This window comes from Sarcophilus harrisii, chromosome 2 (genome assembly GCF_902635505.1).
Source record: "Sarcophilus harrisii chromosome 2, mSarHar1.11, whole genome shotgun sequence".
In the NCBI taxonomy this organism is placed as follows: domain Eukaryota; kingdom Metazoa; phylum Chordata; class Mammalia; order Dasyuromorphia; family Dasyuridae; genus Sarcophilus; species Sarcophilus harrisii.
In genome coordinates, this window is record NC_045427.1 from 436,298,763 (window position 1) to 436,315,742 (window position 16,980).

The 16,980-nt window shown below is 36.8% G+C and overlaps 1 protein-coding gene across 2 annotated transcripts in view; it reads left to right on the top strand.

The window, feature by feature from the left end:
• Positions 1 to 4,477: 4,477 nt before the first annotated feature.
• The window catches only part of TMEM268 (transmembrane protein 268), a 34,946-nt gene continuing 22,443 nt past the window's right edge, over positions 4,478 to 16,980 (top strand). The window contains exon 1 of one of the 2 annotated variants that reach the window (XM_031954180.1): positions 4,478 to 5,235. The gene's annotated coding sequence lies outside the window, so the exon portion shown is untranslated. The other variant, XM_012553654.3, reaches the window with a different exon arrangement.

Sequence of the window (16,980 nt, forward strand, 5' to 3'; positions counted from 1 at the left end):
ACTAATGGGTCATTCTGGTAGAAATTTAGGCAATTGCAAGACATACATATATGTACATGTATACACAAATGTGTATATTATATACACATAGACATGTAAACAGTGACTGCATAATATATACACTTTTTTTTTTTTTAAAATGTAACTTCCCTCCCTCCCCCCAACAAAAATAATCTGGGAGAAAAACCTTGAAACATTTCTAGTCAAAACCATGTCCAAAAATTTTGTCTCCATTTGTAATTTTATGTTTTAAGACTATATCAGAAAGTGAATAATATGTTTCATCATGATTCCTTTGTAATATACCCACTATGTAACAATCTTTTTTTTTTTTTTTGCATGCCAAATTCAATGCATTACAGGAATTCTACCTAAGATACTATTTCTTTTAACTTGAAGTTGGAGAACCTGGATTTAAAATAATATTTTTGTTGTTAAGAATGATAAAATTTATAACAATTGCTTCTATAAACTTGGAAACCCCTGCTTCTCAAGCCTGGTAACTCTTTCAGTGAAAGCAAAAGATTTTATCACACAAGTCATGAAATATTTATAGCAAATGGGCACTTGAGAAATCAATAATGGTCCATGCTCTCAAGTAGCTTATAGACTGAAGATAAAACACACAAATGATATTCAAGAAAGAATGTTGGTGTTCAAGGGAGTCCCAAGATAATGGTATTCTGGGCTGGTAATACAGGTGTCCCAAAAGGATTTGGAGGTTGAGATGTCTTAAGTCAAGAGCAGACTATTATAATTGTAATGCCAATTTATAGTAAAGAACAAGGAGCAAGCAGGTAAATTTAGAGGAACTTGGTAATGTGGAATAAGGAATAGAGTGGGTACAGTAACACGAGATTGGAGTTCAATGATTGATGGGAAGTTTGGTAATGGGGACTAACAACAACCCCCTTTGTTTTTTTCATGAAACTCACAAGTGCTCATCGACTCCAGGTGCAAGATAGTAGCCCAGACTTTTGGATGACAAACCAGCCATCCTTAAAAGATAGTGGAGTAAATTTACCAGGCCCAACTCCCTTTATTTCACACACATTCTCCAAGGTTCTGCCATATCACTCTCAATAACTGTATTCCTAAGGTGGCTACATCATTCTCAAGGCCTTTGAGTTTCCTGAAAAGTACTAAGGTCTCTACTCCTATTAGCATTTCTATTATATGATTCCTAAAAGCTGCACCACATCAGTGTAATAAGTGCCTTGAAATTCCACACAGTGTTTGAAAAGAGAAAGAACAAATACTAGTTGGGGATATTAGGGAATGATGATGCCTAAGCTGGGCTCAGGGAAGAAGAAAGGGAAAATTTTTAGTAATTGGAGATAGGAAAGCAGTCCATTCCAGATACAGGAGAAGGACCTACACAAATCCAAATGATGATATCCTGCAGTTGTTCATAGGATCTCTGAAGGAAGAAATTAAGGATCTTACTACCTTCGCATACCAGAAGTCCAATTTTTTCTTTTCTTTTTTTTGCTGAGGCAATTGGGGTTAAGTGACTTGCCCAGGGCCACACATCTAGGAAGTGTTAAGTGAGGTCAGATTTGAACTAGGGTCCTCCTGACTTCAGGGCTGGTGCTCTATCCACTGTGGCATCTAGCTGCCCCTAAAAAGTCCACAATTTATAAAAAAAGTTAATATTCAAGTTCCTATTATACACCCAGAATCGTGATGCAGATTTAAATTTTAGTACCTTCAGGAGTGTAAATGCTACAGACTTACAAAATACATTATTTTAATTTTTTTTTACTTATTTGATTTTATGAATTTTGCATTATAAATATTTAATTTTATATCTATGATGATGGGGCAACTTGCCATCACACATTGAATGTGTGATAGTTTCATGAATATTGCTTGACCACTTTGGTTACCTAATCTATCTCTATTAAGCTTTTTCTTCTGAGGTCTTGTCAAAACTATTATACATGCATTAAACCCTCATAATCTATCTTTGGATGATCTTAAGGCTAGAATTACAACTTCAAACTTTTTAGAAACTGAGCAGCATCTAATGAAAACTGACAAAATCTGCAAATCGATTATGACAATGGTTAGCATGTCTAATTATATTTATTTAATCTTAACACCAATATTTTAAAAATTGTAAATGATCATTTAAATAATTTTGTAATTTCTTTTAGCATTTATGCTTCTGAATTTAATAAAAACTGAAAACTACACATACTTTTGTATTAGCCATTACTCATATATGACCTTGTATTAGTTATTATTGCATTAACCATGATTACATTGGAAACAGTCCATTATAGCTGATAAAAGTACTGTTTGATAAATTTCTTATGCTATTATTTTAAACCTTTCTGTTTAATAGAAATTGGCATATTCAAGAGTATTATTTTTTTCTTTTTCCAGTGAGCTGACCTCACTTAGCCTTTGAAATCCTGGAAGGCAACTGGTTAGAAGGATTTGACAAAGCTGGTTGTGTGGAGGGGAGACCTGTAAGACACTAGCATGGTTACTGTTGTTAACTGCTACTTTAACTTAAAAAAAATGTCAACAACCATGTTTCCAATTCTAGGTTGTTAGAAGTCAGAACCAGGGCTCCTGGGCTCTCTTTGTTTTGTTTTGGGGAGTGGGAAGAATGATTGCTGGGGACAAACCTAAGGAAGGTCAGTATGAATTGACCCTGATTTGAGGACATTCTTTGGAAGGGTGCCTCATCATTTATTATTGTTTTCTGGGGATTTTAAAGTAGAAAGAAAAAAATATATATGCTTAGTTAAAAGATTATTTGATCAGTAATAAGATCAGTTATAGAATATTCAACTTTTTTTTTTTTAATGAGTGCAAAATTGATAGGTCTGGAATCTTAATAAGATTTTTTTTCATTCTGCCAAAAACATGAGAATCCACTCTGTATAATCACCTCTCAGACTGCATCTCCTACTGTCCTCTGGGCCCTGACTATTTCAGAATAAAGTTCATGTAGCCAATTGCCTCAGCAAAAGAAAAAAAAAAATAAAATAAGTAATAATAAAGTTCATGTAGGCCTTAGGTATATCTTTTATTGTTTTTGTTCAATTATGACCATATGGATCATGACATACCATATACCCTTCTATCGTTCACTATTTCCCAAAGTTTGTCCAGCTCACGTTCCTTAGGCCTCTCTGTTAAAGTCATTAACTAGTTTATTGGTAATAGAGGCCAGTTACACTCTGAAGCCGAATTTTAGATCTTTGCAGAATACCCACTTTATAGGAGACTGCAATAGGAAAGCCCCAAAACTGACTGAGTTTTGGACCAGGTTAGAATGAGAAAATTTTTCAACTAAAATGATCTTCACCAAGTCCATTGATAAGGGAATTAATCATTCATCAGATTTAGTCAAATGCTACCACTTCTCTGCTCCTCCATGCCTTTCCCCACCCTTCCTTCACTCAATGGGAAGTAATATAATTACCTAATAAATACATATTGCGTGCCTTTTTCATAGTCTGCCCTGGCTCTTAAGGATGTTCTGATTAGGGAGAAGATTGGTCTATTGTCATAAACTCAGTATTGGTGCAGAATATGCCTTGCAAAAGTTTGGAGGACAGGAAGATTAATGAAGGTTATCAGATAAGTTTTTATGAAGAAAACAGGATTGAGATGAGTAAGATTATTTGGAATGAAGGGATTTGAAGGGATAATTATGTCAAAATATGTCTTTAAAAAAAATAGCTGCATAAATGTTAAATAAAAAATGTTAACATTGTAGCTCCTTCCCTTTCCCCCATTCTATTTTTTTTCTATTTTGTTCAGCCTGGCTAAATGTTTTTGCACCATATGTGAAATCTCTTGAATCACTACTCAATTTCCAATCCCTAACAGTTACTTAATCTTCTTGAAGATTGCTATTCACCTCTGCAACTGAAAAGTAAAGCTATATGTCATGTAAACAGAATGGGTGGAAACCTTTTGAGGATAGGACTGCTGGAGCCAACCACAACTAGTTCAGGAGTGCCAATTGTAAAATTTTCTTTTACTTCTTAGAAATTATCAATCTCTACAAATCAGGACTTGATTCATTATTTGTTGATTGTCTGAATTTAATAAAGTGATAGGGAAAATATTAATAATGTAAATTAGACTTAAAAACATTTCATTTGTACATTTATCAGTATACTCTTGGATAAAAGTATGATGTGAGAACTATAGAGGTCTGTACCCCAGGAGTCCATGCCTCTATCCCCCTCTTCATGCTCCAGTCATCATTTAATGAATGATCCCAGTAAACATTTATTGAATTGAATGGAGTTGATGTCTGAAATTTAGTCACTAGGAACTATTCCTCTAATATCAGAATTATTATTTTCTTTTTCTTTTCTTTCTTTCTTCTTTCTTCTTCTTTCTTTCTTTCTTTCTTTCTTTTCTTTCTTTCTTTCTTTCTTTCTTTCTTTCTTTCTTTCTTTCTTTCTTTCTTTCTTTCTCTCTCTCTCTCTCTCTCTCTCTCTCTCTCTCTCTCTCTCTTTCTTTCTTTCTTTCTTTCTTTCTTTCTTTCTTTCTTTCTTCTGGAAGAAGGTTAAGAATACAGAAATGTTGAGCTGGAGAGTTTCATAATTATGAAGAAAAAAACCTATCTATAGTGAAGGTGGAAATGGTTATCTAAGATTATGCAGTGAGGAAGAGTCAAGTGAAGACACAAGTCTATAGACTTCCTGTGTAGCACTCTTGTCATAATTGGGAAGTAGGCAAGTTATCTAACCTCAATTTCCTCATCTGTAAAATGGAAATATTGATAGCACTTATTTCCCAGGGGTGTTTTGAAGATAAAATGGCATAGTGTTTGTAAAACATCTTATGAATGCCTGTTATTATTTTTATTTGTCTTTGTATACATAGTGCTTTTGCACAGTGGACTCAGTACCTAATAAGTGCTTCATTAAATATTTGTTTGAATTAAGCCACTGTCATTCTTGGTGCCTCAATGTCCAATTTCGAGAAATGAAGGGGTAAATGGGGTTTGATTCCATGACCTTGAAGGACTCTTGAACTCCTATGATTTCTAGTATCCTACTTAGGTGTTTTGTATAGTGTCCTTGTCAGGGATGGGACCCGCGTGGTGAATACCCACGAGATTGCACAAGCGAGTGCCTGTGTTGCAACAAGATGACCTGGCCGTGAATCCGGCCTCTGAGATCGCAAAAGCAAGAGACAGTGCTAGCAATGCTTTGGGGAGTACGCAGGGGAGTCACATGCCGGATGACTCGCAAGGTAACAGTAACTAGAGACCAGCGCTGCGCTGATAGGAAGTCAGCTTTTCCTGCTGTGTTGGCGAGGTCGGGCCGGGGCGCGCACACGAGTTTGTACCTTCAGCAGGACCGGCCTTCGGCTTCCCTGCGGTGGCCTTTCCTCCCTCTTCCTCCTCTTCCCCTCTCCTCCTCCTCTTCCTCGTCCTCCTCCTCTTTCTCCTCCCGCCCCCGAGGAAGCCCTCTGCCCAGCGCCGCCGAGGGTTACTGCAGCGGCAGATTCTAGGGTGAGTGTGGGCCCGCGCGCCAGGAGCGCCGGGACAGCTCCCGGCACTGAGGCCTGCGCCGAGCAGAGCCTCCCGGTGTCCCAGATTCCTTAGAGCACCTCCTCTCCCGGTTGCAGGGTCCTAAGGGCCTGTGCCCTGGTGCCAGGAAATGGGATGTTCTTGAACAGGCAAGAGGCTCAGCTTTTTGGCCGTGGGTTGCTGAGGGCTGTGGTTTCCAAAGCACATCTGTTTGGGAGGAGACAAGGCAGCAGATGTAGGAAGTTCGGGGAGGAAGGTCTTGTTCTGACCTACCTTGGGATAACTACTTAAGGCAGCCTTGTGACATCCTCCTACCCCCAAGGGGCCGAGATCCAGTTACGACTTGAGTCTACTAGTTACTGCCTCTGTAGGTTTCCCAGGATCAGTGAACCAAAGGCAGGGCTTTGGAATAAGCAGAACAACACAGAATCCCAGCCATGGTATTCAGCTTGGCCCTTCATAGGGAGAGAGAATGAATGCGGAGTTTCAAAAAGAGGGAGCAGTTTCTCCAATGTCACAAGCAGTAGTCAGTATTCAAACTCAGTTTCTGTGATTAAAGACATTGTATAAGCTTCCCCATTCATTATCTCCTGCTTTAGTTGGGTTTCCATGTGGTTTGATGTGGGCACACACACATAATCTGAGCTGACTCTGCTACAGTCTAACCTTAGGTGAGGTACCCCTTCCTCCCAGGGACCTCAGTTTCCTTCTCTTTAAAATGAAAACGTTGGGACAAGATGATCTCTAAGTCTCCCCTCAGTGCTGTGAGAATATAAAATGTGCTTTTTATGATATGACTTTGGAATATAAGGTTTGAATCTTTCTTGCAATTTTCTGCTGCTGTAGGTGATAAGCCAGGGGAATTCAGTTGCCATCTCTGTGGAAGGAGACTGAGAGTGAATGTTATGCATAATCCCAGTAGGGCTTTGGGGGCAGTGATGGAGCCCATAATCTTCAGGATTTCTAATTGTGTGAAACATGTATAGAAACCGTGTATTGAAGTTACACCCCTCTCTGGGCAGAATGGTCTGTATCTGAGAAATAAGAATTTAGAACTGAAAGTGATCTTTAAAATCATCTAACAAACCTCTCATTTTTACAGGTGAGGAAATAGTTGAACTGTTTTGCCAATGTTAAACCAGGTATCAAGTACCTGGTCTGGGATTCCAACCCAGAGGAGTTACATTCTTTAGCCCTAATTTTAGTGTTTAAATGAGGGGGTTTGGTTTAGATGATTTCTGTATTGGTTTTTTTTTTTCCTTCCATGTTTCAGATAGAAAGTCTGTTGTTGGACATTGTTAGTTCCAGTCTCCTTTTACATTTTATCTTTGTCAACCAGGCCTTTTTTTTTTTTTTTTTTTTAAACTTCTTTTGGAGTAACTGGTGAGATGTGTGGGTAAAGAGGTGGGCTTAGCCCAGCTTGACTTCTCACTCACTTGCAATCCTTTCCAGTAGGGTGGCTTTCATATATTTTATAAAAGTATTCATTCATTTTGTGGTTGTTCAGTCAAATCCTACTCTTTGTGACACCGTTTGGGATTATCTTGGCAAAGATACTGGAGCGGTTTGCTCTTTCCTTCGGCAGCTCATTTTACAGCTGAGAAAACTGAGGCAAACAGGGTGAAGTGACTTGCCCAGGATCACATAACTAGTAAGGCCACATTAAAATGAGTCTTCCTGACTCTAGGCCCAGTGCTCTATCTATTGATATCACCTAGCTCATTCATTTAACAGAGGTTTATTAAACATAAAATTGTGCAGAACTTGGTTCAAAGTGAGTGAGGGTGGGAGTGAGAGATGCAACAAAATTCGGGTAATACAGCCCCTGCCTTCCTGAAATCTAGTCCTGTAGCAGGACAGAATATTAGCACACAGATAACTGTAATGTCCAACAGTATATAATGATGATAATTCATTTCTATAATGCAACAAAGTTAATGAAGTACTAGCTTCTAACAGCCCTGTAAGTAGAGAGCTGTAGGCATGATTATCCTTGTTTTACACAGGAAGAAACTTGGGGAAGAAGAGTCATTTATTCAGGGTCACACAATTATTAAACATAGGAGCTAGGATTTAGATCCAGGTTTTTTCTCTTTCCGTTATACCATGATCAAAGTGTATTGGAGATGCACAAAATGGGCCTGAGAGATACAAGTGAAAATGTCATTCCTAATCCTTCTCCCTTGAATCCAAGTGTAAAAAAGTCTTGCGTTTCAATTCCAGCACTGTCACTTCCCTGTAACGAGATGAACCAAAAGACAACATGGTACAGTGGTAGGTTTAGAGTGGAAGGAGCTAGCTTCAGATCTTAGCTTTACCATGTGCTTGTGGGCAAAATGCTTACCTTTCAGGGCTTCACAAGTAAGTTGGAACTAGATGATCCCTACAATGACATGTTATGATGTCAAAGGACACTTGCCAAAGGCTAGCCAGATTTATATATGTAATTTAGGGTCAGCTAGATGGTACAGTGGATAGAATGCAGGTTTTGCATTCAAATTTGGCCTTGGATACTTGGCAAGTTTTTGACTATTTCCTCAGACATAAAATGGATTTCATAATAATACCTACCTCTCAAGGTTGTTATGAGGGTAGAATAAGATAATATTTATTAAATGTTTAGCACAGTGCTTGGTACAGAGTAGGTGCTATGTAAATGTTAGAAGCTTCTACTATTACTATTGCCACTACTGCTAATATTATGATTACTACCATTGCTACTAATGCTATTACTACTATTATTAGTACTACACTACTACAGCTACTGCTATTACTATTACTGATGCTCTTACTACTACTACAACTGCTGCTGCTACTACTACTACTACTACTATTACTGCTACTACTACTACTACTACTACTACCCCTTGTATAAATTCACTGTATAAAGCAATGCAGTATAGTATTCAGTGTTAATTGATATATTTTAGAGTCCCAGTGACCCTTTTTCTGTTATTTCCCTTCTTTTGGCATAAGTTTTGTTAATTGACTAGCACTTTTTAAAAAAATTTAATATTTTATTTTCCCTCAGTTACATGTAAAATAATGTTTATATTTATTTTTTAAAACTTTGAGTTCCAGACTCTCTCCCTTCCTCCCTCCTTCTTCCCCATTGAGAAGTCACATATAAAGTTTTTCATTTCATAAAATTTCATATTTCATTTCATAAAAGTCATTTTGCTAAAGAAAGCATAGATTTTTCCCTCTCTCCCAAAAAAACTTATAAGAAAAATAAAGTTTAAAAAATTATGCTTCAATCCATATTCAGACACAATCACTTCTTTTTCTGAGTATGGATAAAGTTTTTTTAATGATTAATTTATTTTTAATATATATTGCTTTAGGAATCATGTTGGGAGAGAAAAATCAGAATAAAAGAAAAACCATGGGAGAGGGAAAAAAAAAACCAACAGAAAAAAGAAATGAACATAGCATGTGTTGATTTACTTCAATCTCCGTAGTTTTTTCTCTGGATGCAGATGACATTTTCTGTTCAAAGTCTATTGGGATTGCTTTGGATCACTGAATCACTGAGAAAAACCAAGTCTTTCATAGTTGATCATCCTACACTCTTGCTGATAGTGTGTACAATGTATTCCTGGTTTTGCTTGTTTTGCTCAGTATCAGTTCATGTAAATCTTTCCAGACCTTTCTAAAATAAGCTTGTTCATCATTTTTTTTTTTTTTTTTATAAAACGACAATGTTAACATTACTTTCATATACCAAAGCTTAATTGTTGCGTATCCATTTTCCAATTCTTTGTTACCACAAAAAGAACTGCTACAAGCATTTTTGCACATGTGGATCCTTTTCCCTCTTTTATGATTGGAATACAGACCCAGTAATGGCACTATTGGGTCAAAGGGTTTGCACAGTTTTATAGTCCTTTGGACATAATTCTAGATTGCTCTCCAGAATGGCTGGATCATTTTACAACAATGCATTAGTGTCCCAGTTTTTCAATATCCTCTCCAACATTTATCATTATATTTTCCTGTCATCAGCCAATCTGAGAGGTGTGAGGTGGTACCTGAGAGTTATTTTAATTTGCATTTCTCTAATAGTGATTTAGAGCATTTTTTGTATGTCTATAGATGGCTTTAATTTTGTCATCTGAAAATTGTCTCTTCATATCCTTTGACCATTTATCAATTGGGGAATGACTTGCATTCTTATAAATTTGACACAGTTCTTTATATATTTAGAAATGAAACCTTTATCAGAAACAATAGGTGTAAAGATTTTTCCCCCCAGCTTTATACTTCTCTTTTAATCTTGTGTTGGTTTTGTTTCTGCAAAATCTTTTTATTTTAATGTAATCAAAGTTGTCCATTTTGCTTTTCATAATGTTTTCTAGTTCTTCTTTGGTCATAAATTCCTTCCTTCTCCAAAGATCTGATAAGTAAATTATCCCTTGCTCTCCTAATTTGCTTATGGTATCATCCTTTATGCCCAAATTATGTCCCATTTTGACCTTATTTTAGTAAGAAACTTATCATAGACTTATATCTCATACCCTATTTTACTAAGGTATGAGATGTAAGTCTTTGATAAGTTTCTGACATTAATTTCCAGTTTTCCCAGAAATGTTTGTCAAATAGTGAGTTCTTATTCTAGAAGCTGAATTTGGGGGGTTTATCAGACACTAGATTACTATAGGCTTTAATTATTGTATCATGTGTATCTAGGCTATTCCACTGATCTACCTCTTTATTTCTTAGCCATTACCAAATGGTTTTGATGATTGCTGTTTTATAATATAGTTTAGATTTGGTACTGCTAAACCACCATCGTTTATATTTTTTCATTAATTCCCTTGAAATTCTTGACCTTTTATTCTTCCAGATGAACTTTATTATTATTTTTTCTAGTTCCATAAAATAATTTTTTTGGCAGCTTAATTGATACATCATTGAATAAGTAGACCGATTTAGGAAGAATTATCATTTTTATTATATTAGCTCAGTCTATCCATGAGAAATCAATATTTTTCCAGTTGTTAGGATAGTTTTTTTCATCCTAGATCCTTTAGAGTAATCTTAGATCATCGTATTGCAGAGATTAGCAAAGTCATTTCCAGCTGATCATCCTACAACATTGTTATTACTTTGTACAAAGTACATTTCACTTTTCATGAACTCATGGAAGAGTTTCCAGGTTTTTCTGAGAGCATCGTGCTCATCATTTCTTATAGCACAAAAGTATTCTGTCACAATCATATACCACAATTTATTCAGCCATTCTCCATTAGATGGGCATTTCCTCAATTTCCATTTCTTTGCCCTGAGAAAAGAGCTGTTATAAATATTTTTGTACATATAGATCCTTTTCCTTTTTAAAAAATCTATTTTGGAATACATGTCTAGTAGTAGTATTGTTAGGTCAAAGGGTATACAGGATTTTATAGCCCTTTGGGCATAAAATATATCTTTTGATCATTTATCAACTAGGGAAGGGCTCTTATTTTTTATAAATTTGATTCAATTCTCCATACATTTGAGAAATGAGACTTTCATCAGAGAAATTACTTTGAAATTCTTTTCACAATTACTATTGTTAATTGTTCCTCCCATTTATTTTGTTTTCTCTCCTTTCACCCTGTCCTTCCTCAAAAGTGTTTTGCTTCTGACCACTCTTTCCCCGGTATGTCCTCTCTTCTATCATCTGCTCTCTTGCCATATGCCCTTTCCCTCCCACTTTTCTTCAGAATATGACATTTGTACCCATATTGAGTTTGTATGTTATTTTCTCTTTGAGCCAATTCTGATGAAAGTAAGATTCATTAATTTCCCCTCTCCTACCCCTCTTCACCTGGCTAATACTTATTAAATGCCCACTATGTACCTTAGAGTGAGAAATACAAATACAAAGAATGAAGCAGTCTTTGCTCTCAAATACCTTACACTTCATAAAGGGAGATAATGTGTATATGTGTATACATATATTCATATATAAGAACATGCAGAATAAATTACAAAATATATATATTAGATCATTTTGGGGGGCCTTTAGTAATTGAGATCAGGAAAAGCTTCGTGTAGAAGCTTGAGTCTTGGGGAATTTAAAGGATTTTGTGAGGTTGAGGTAAAGAGACAGAGCATGAGAAACGGCCAATACAAAATCATAAAGAAGGAGTCAGAGTCCTCTAATAAGGAGGAACAAAGGGGAAGCCAGTTTATCCAGTAAGGGCAGGAACTCGGTATGATTGATTTAGCCTATAACAGGGTGTTAACTCAGGGGAATTGATAAGACAATGGTTATCTAGTTTAGCATGGTGATTAATAGTTCTCTAGTTCATTATGATTGAATTAATCATAACAAATAGTGGTTCCCTAGTGATATAATGATTGTCTTATACTCAATATAATGAATGGATTTAATTGTAATAGAGTATTTAAGAGGTCAGAGTCAGACCTAGAACAGGGATCAAACAGACTTGGAGATAGACACGGAGAAGACAGAAGAGAATAGGACTAGATAGAAGCTGGAGCTGACTGGCCTGTCCTGCTTCCCCCACTGAGACCAAGGGCTGTCTTAAGGGCCTCCAGAAAGCTAGCTGAGCCCCAGTCAAGGAGACAGACTGTGAAGGAGACAATAAAGACTTTTGGACTTTATCACTAGGCTATTCTCATGGTGATTACTCTGCTGAAATCAAGGCTGGTCCAAAGACCTCCAGAAAGCTAAAACAGTACATGTATACTGTAATGATGTAATTGTAACAGTATATAGAGAAAGAGAAGACTTGACCAGCCTCATGGTGGTTCTCCTGTTTTCATCATTTCTTCACTAAAAGATCAAGGACTCAGGCTGGTCCCGACATCCTCCAGAGAGCTAGTCTGGACACTATATTTTATTTTATTTTATTATTAATAGCTTTTTATTTACAAGATATATGCATGGGTAATTTTTCAGCATTGACCTTTGCAAAACTTTCTGTTCCAACTTTTCCTCTCCTTCCCCCCACCCTCTCCCCCAGGTGGCAGGTGTTAAATATGTTAAAGTATATGTCAAATACAATATATGTATACATATCCATACAGTTATTTTTCTGCACAAGAAGAATCGGACTTTGAAATAATGTAAAATTAACCTGAGAAGGGAATAAAAAATGCAAGTGGACAAAAAGAGAGGGATTGGAAATGCTATATAGTGGTTGACACTCATTTTCCAGAGTTCTTTTGCTGGGTGTAACTGGTTCTTCCTGCTGGTCATTTCTTACAGAACAATAATATTCCATAACATTCATATGCCGTAACATATTCAGCCATTCCCCAACTGATGGGCATCCACTCAGTTTCCAATTTCTTGCCATTACAAAAAGGGCTGCCACAAACATTTTTGCACATATGGGTCCCTTTCCCTTCTTTAAGATCTCTTTGGGATATAAGCCAATATATGCTGGGTCAAAGAGTATGCATAATTTGATAATTTTTTGAGCATAGTAAAACCATACTGTGAAGGACTTTAGAAGCCAACTAGAAGAATAATAGGGAGCCAATAGTATTTGTGAAGTAGAGGGGGGGCATGATTAGACCTAGAAAAATCACTTTGGCGATTGTGTGAAGGATGAATTGCAGGGATTTGAGGCAGAGAGACCAGTTAGCATTCATGAATGTAGGTTATTGCAGTACTCCAAATGTGGGGTGATGTGGGCTTATACCAGAATGATGCAGAACAGAATTCAGAACAGAATCTAGGGCATGACATTTCGATCTGGGAGTTATCTTTGAAGAGATAATAATTAAATTCATGGATGCTGATCAGGTCATCATGTGAGAGTGTGAAGAGAAAGAAGAAAAGCCTCAGGACACAAAACCTTGGGATCAGAGGTTTTCTGGAGCCAGCTCATAATTGGCTCTAAGCCCATTTGCTTATTGTGAGCAAAATCAACAACCACTACAAATCAGGGCTTGATTTATTGTTTTGTTGCTCATCTGGACCTAAAAGAGTCATGAATAAAATGTTAATCATACAGATTAAACTTAAAAGTGTCATGAGTACATTTTCCCCCTGAAGAATCAGTTGTTAAACATTTTATTAGCACAGAAGGCATGACATGAATGAGTTAGCAAAGGAGACTGAGGAGCAGACAAGTGGGAGGTTAACAAGAGAGCAGGGTCATGAAAACGCAAAGAAGAAGCAGTATACAGGAGGAAAGCATCCAATTCCGTAGAGAGGTCAAAAAGAATGAGCATTGAGAAAAGGGAAGCCAGTTTGGCAATTAAGCAATCACTTTAAGAGGAGTTTGGAATAAAATGATTTCTGAGGTTCCTTCCAGCTCTAAAATTCTAAGATTCTGTGATTTTGGGGGGATGGGTGAGTAGGATGGGTTTATATTTTGTTTGTCCTTTTACCTTGCAATTTTTGAATCTGTAGAGTAAGTATCTGTGGTATGATGAACTCTTTCTGTCCAGGACAGAATCATAAGTTGAGGATTATGAAGTCCTACATTGAGAGCTGGAAGGGATCTTAGCTGGAAGATCATTTAATTTTATAGGGAAGAAACTGAGGCTCAGAAAAACTAAGTCAATTGCCCAGTCACCTAGTAAGTGGCAAAGTTGGGATGGTATGAATTAGTTCCTGTCTCCCAGTTTAGTACCCTTTGCATAGTACCCTTTACTTATTAAGAGGAATAACTCTCTGAGACACTCTCAAAGTAATGAGTTTAGGGCGATGTGTATGGAATTGGAATCAAAGGCCCATAGATGTGTTATCCAACCATTTTTTCCCTGTATTAAGCAGCTAAGTGGCACAGTGCATAGAGCAATAGAGCTAGAGTCAGGAAAAGCTGAGCTCATAGTTAGCCTCAGACATAACTAGCTGTGTGACTGGAGAAGTGACTTAATCGCTATCTGCCTCAGTTTCCCTAGCTCTAAGTGGAGGTAATAGTAATACCTATTGCCCAAGGTTATTGTGAAACTCAAAGGAGATAATATTTATAAAGAGTTTAGCACAGGGCCTGGCATACATTATGTGTTTAATAAATGCTTGCTCCCTTCTCCCCTTTTTCTCCCCTTCCTACCAAGAGTTAGTAGGGGACGGTGCCACATAACTAATGTCTAGTCTATAATTCACAGAATGTCACCTTCAGTATTAAGGATCTATGCCTTTTTCCTCCTATGGATACAACCTTCAGTATTGCAAACTGCTGCACCCTCCAGCATGCTTTAGTCAACTTTCTTTATGAGTTTTCTGAAAAATTTGGAAATGTGTGTTTTATTCAAGCAACCAACATTTATTAAACATTTATGTCAAGCTAGGTTACAAAGAATAGAATGAATAATTCTTGCCTTCAGAGAGCTTCCATTAGACTGAAAGAATAAAACGTGCAGATCTAGGGAAATGGAAAACATAAACAAAAATAATTTCAAGAGGGAAAGGATGCTAATAACTGAGAGGTCGGAAATATCTTCTTTAGGGGGTAGTACCTGAGCTTCTTTTTAATGAAGCTAGGGGTCCTATGAAGCAGAATTGAGGAGGGAGGGTGTTCCTTTCAACATGGGGGAAACGTCTGTACAAAAGCATAGAGGAAAGTTAGATGTATTTGGAGATCAGTCAGAGCATTCATTTGGCTGGGACAGAGAATTTATGAAAGATAATGAGATGACCAGCCTCACATTAGAAGTAGTACTAGAAAGATGGGATGCATATTGTGGAGATCTTTAAATGTTAGACTCATTACTTTGCATTTTACCCTGAAGTCAATAATGAGCCATTGAAGATTTTTGAGTAGGGCATGATCATGGTCCACTGGGTGTTTTAGAAACACTTTAATTACTTGTTTTGTTAATCATAATCTCTAAATGTGAAAGGAAATGACTTGTTTCCTTGATATTTCACAATGGCAGAGCCTCTGCTAACAGATGGGCTAAACAATGCAATCACCTGGGTTTAAGCTACTGTTTGCTTTGCTTATAATTTATTCTCAAACCTCTTTACTAAGGGAGAAAGCATTGGATGGATGAGCTGAAGCATTTTGGGAAAAAACAAATTCACCATGACTGGCAGCTAGATTTTCTTCCCAATGTAGAGACTCTTTGGAGGAAAGAACTGGAATTTCAGGTCAAAGTTTGATTTGCAGGATAAGAGAACCTTGTTCTCAGAATGTACTTTTCCTAACAGAGAAGCAAGTCCAAAGGAAAATAAGAAAGTGCTTTGGTTGATGGAGTTATGAATTAGTCCAGCCATTCTGGAGAGTAATTTGAACAATGTCCAAAGGACTATAAAACAATGTCTAGCAAAACTACTATTAGGTCTGTACCCCCTAAGAGATCAAAGAAAAAGGAAAAGAATATTTATATACAAAAATATTCATAACAGTTCTTTTTGTGGTGGCAAAAAATTGGAAATTGAGGAAATGCTCAATAATTGGGAGATGCCTGAATAAGTTCCGATATGTGATTGTGATAGAATACTATTGTGCTATAAGAAATGATGAGCAGGGATGGTTTTAGAAAAATCTGGTGAGATGTATATGAAATGATGGAATAAACAGAACCAGGAGAACAGTGTAAAAGTAACAGCAATATTGTAATGATGATCAACTGTGAAACACTTAGCTATCCCCTTCAATATAACTATTCAAGATAATTCTTTTTTTTTTTTTTTTTTAATTTAATAGCCTTTAATTTACAGGATATATACATGGGTAACTTTACAGCATTAACAATTGCCAAACCTCTTGTTCCAATTTTTCACCTCTTACCCCCACCCTCCCTAAATGGCAGGATGACCAGTAGATGTTAAATATATTAAAATATAACTTAGATACACAATAAGTATACATGACCAAAACATTATTTTGCTGTACAAAAGAATCAGACTCTGAATTATTGTACAATTAGCTTGTGAAGGAAATCAAAGATGCAGGTGTGCATAAATATAGGGACTGGGAATTCAATGTAATGGTTTTTAGTCATCTCCCAGAGTTCTTTTTCTGGGTATAGTTAGTTCAGTTCATTACTGCTCCATTAGAAATGATTTGGTTGATCTTGTTGCTGAGGATGGCCTGATCCATCAGGACTAGTCATCATCTAGTATTGTTGTTGCAGTATATAATGATCTCCTGGTCCTGCTCATTTCACTCAGCATCAGTTCGTGTAAGTCTCTCCAGGCCTTTCTGAAATCATCCTGTTGGTCATTTCTTACAGAACAGTAATATTCCATAATTTTCATATACCACAATTTATTCAGCCATTCTCCAACTGATGGACATCCATTCAGTTTCCAGTTTCTAGCCACTACAAAAGGGCTGCCACAAACATTCGTGCACATACAGGTCCCTTTCCCTTCTTTATAATCTCTTTGGGATATAATCCCAGTAGTAACACTGCTGGATCAAAGGGTATGCACAGTTTGATAACTTTTTGAGCATAGTTCCAAACTACTCTCCAAAATGGTTGGATTCGTTCACAACTCCACCAACAATGAATCAATGTCCCAGTTTTCCCACATCCCCTCCAAC